General features: G+C 45.2%; 1 pseudogene; it reads right to left on the minus strand.

The window, feature by feature from the left end:
- Window positions 1-537: 537 nt before the first annotated feature.
- LOC137422145 (tRNA-specific adenosine deaminase 1-like) lies at window positions 538-1729 on the minus strand (annotated as a pseudogene).
- Window positions 1730-2691: the final 962 nt, after the last annotated feature.

The raw sequence follows: 2691 nt of genomic DNA on the forward strand, positions 1-2691 counted from the left end.
AGCAAATTGATTTAGTCGATGGATTGGAGATAAACTTGTTGTTTTCATGCATTGGACATGTATGGACAAGCAGTTGTTAGTGCTGGCTCAGAAAGTTTTCCTACTTTCCGAGTCGGCTTACTCCTTTCAAGGTACGCCGGTAATCCCAAACCTAACCCACAGTTATAAGCAATCCCACTTGTTCGAAAGGGGCAGCGATTTTCACAGGAAACTTTCTTTTACCCGTCCCTGTGCGAGAAATATAATTTGATGTACTCTTCATGAATGTAAAAACAAATAAACTCGACACGTTTATCTCCAGCTCCTGTGAGCCATCGTGTACGTCTGACCATCTCCAAAATTTCCATCGAGACTTCCTGGGGGTGCAAGTATGACCACGTCGAAGTGAAGGATGGTCCCTTTGCCCTCTCCCCTCTTCTTGGTCGTTACTGCGGCTCGGTGCCCCCTCGACCGCTCATCTCTAGTGGTCGTTTTCTCTGGGTGGGCTTCACATTTATTCAAACTCCATAAAAGTGCGAGTTGCATTGGACCAGGCTTGCTCCTTCACGTTCTGCCATGCCCCCTGGTAGGCCTTGGCAGCCATTTTGTAATCGTAATATGTATGAAGCAAACATCCTCCATCTCGCAGGGTGCTGGGAAGTTGCTCATCTGGTAGGGTGTTCTTGAGCTTTTAAAATTCTGCAAAAAGTGCCGCCCTGCTGGCCCAACAGCTTGCTGGTGTTGTCCCAGCGATCTTTTTGGTAGCACCTTGCCGGTTTCCCCTGATGCTCACCTCCAGTGAATTTTCAGGTAGAGCGACCCAGCTGATTGCGGCTGGGCAGGGCCAAGTATGCAAACCAGAATCCAACACTATTCGTTTGATTTGACTTTGGCTGTGCTCGAACTCGAGGTTGGATTGCAAGAAGCAAATTTCTCTTGGGCCATAATCTTCAGGAAGGCTGGTTACATGCACAGTTCTGCCAAGCAAAGCACGATGCAGGGCACGAGGGCAGAATGGACAACCAGCACCCAGTACAAGAGTTTTGATCCGAACTGGGCACGTATGGAAGTGAGAGATGAGTGCTCCGTGTAGACCAACAACGGCCCAACGGGCCAGTTTGTCGCTGCAGCTGCAGCTCAAAGTGGCCTGCCCGCGGCCAGGTTTTCGGTGCAGCACGCCAACTGCGTGATATCGAGCACCAGGAGAAAGTGGATCTTGTTTGTCAGACCCTGAAACGACCTTGGCACCAGTGCGGTGGATGTCCACGTGGCTAGAAGTGGTTGTGGCAACATTCAAAATGCTCCCAACTTTATCTGGCTGTTCTATGTCAGCACTCCCCATGTTGGAACCTACATTTTCTTCACATTTCTCAGCACATGAAACAGAATCTGTTTCATTATGATGCATTTTCTTTGCAGAGTCTATCTGTGTTGTGTCCGAAAGCAACTTGCGTTTTCTTGGCATTCCACCAACAGGAGATTCAGGATAACTGGAAACATCGGTTGTGTCTGTATTCTCCACCTCATCAGATTTCTCACAGGTCATTGGTACAATGGATGCATCCCCACCTGAGAAATCCTCTGCGAGCTATCACCTCTGCATGGCTATCATTCAGCACCTCACCAGTCCGACTCATTTGCAATGCCCCACAAGACACTTGGTACCTGTTCCCATGGCAACGACTTCCAGATCATCCCCTCCGCGGTCCACCACAAACGCTGCAAGAAGGGTCCATTCGCGACCAGGTATTTACTAGAAGGAAACAAATTTTGTAGTTCTAGCACTGGACAAAAATTCCCCATCACCTCCTATATGAACTGCAAATCTACATGGGTCATATACCTAATCACTTGCCAAAAGTGCAACAAACAATATGTTGGAAAAACTGAGAATACACTCGACACACGATTTAATAACACCCGGTCAGAAATCAATAACTTCCACACCAGTCAGGGCAAATCTCTACCTTACACGACACACTTTAATCAACCGAATCACTCGATAAATGACATTCAAATCTCTGCCATTGAATCAATCACAAATCGATCACACACCACGATTCTGAGACGTGAGTCCTTTTGGATACATAAACTTCGGACAAAAATCCCTCATGGCATAAATTTTGATGATTAAAGAATGTTCCTACATCAACCCAATCAAATCATTAACCGTAATTCATTCATTCATTCATTCATTGTTTCATTCATTCTACCTTTATATGTCATTTATAGAAATATATAAATAAATATATATAAATATATTATATGAATATAAATGGTATATGAATATATGCTTGTGTGTTTATGTATGTATGTATCTCTATATTTTTATATGCATGTGCACGGCACTGTAACGCAGGCGATAACTGTAAGCTGCGCTTCACTTCCGTTGAACTTGGGGACGGTGAGCGAGCTTTGGCGTCGCTCTTCCTTTTGTGCGCATTTTCTACACATATCACACATCTTACACACATATCAATATTACTATGCATGCTTGACTGATGTACATGCCTGTTGTTTTTGTAGACTAAGAAGAAGACCTTTGTTGGTCGAAAGCTTGTCAAATTAAAGATCGACATCCTGAAGCTACGTCCGCGTCTGATTTAATCTCCCGATTATATATATATATATTGTTGCGGAAACGGAGTATGGCACTCCCCTTAGGGGGGGGGGGGTTAGTCCCCCTTCTATTTCCACTGGCCGTCTCCGCTC

This window comes from Myxine glutinosa, chromosome 2 (assembly GCF_964187855.1).
Source record: "Myxine glutinosa chromosome 2, kmMyxGlut1.1, whole genome shotgun sequence".
Classification (NCBI taxonomy): Eukaryota; Metazoa; Chordata; class Myxini; order Myxiniformes; family Myxinidae; genus Myxine; species Myxine glutinosa.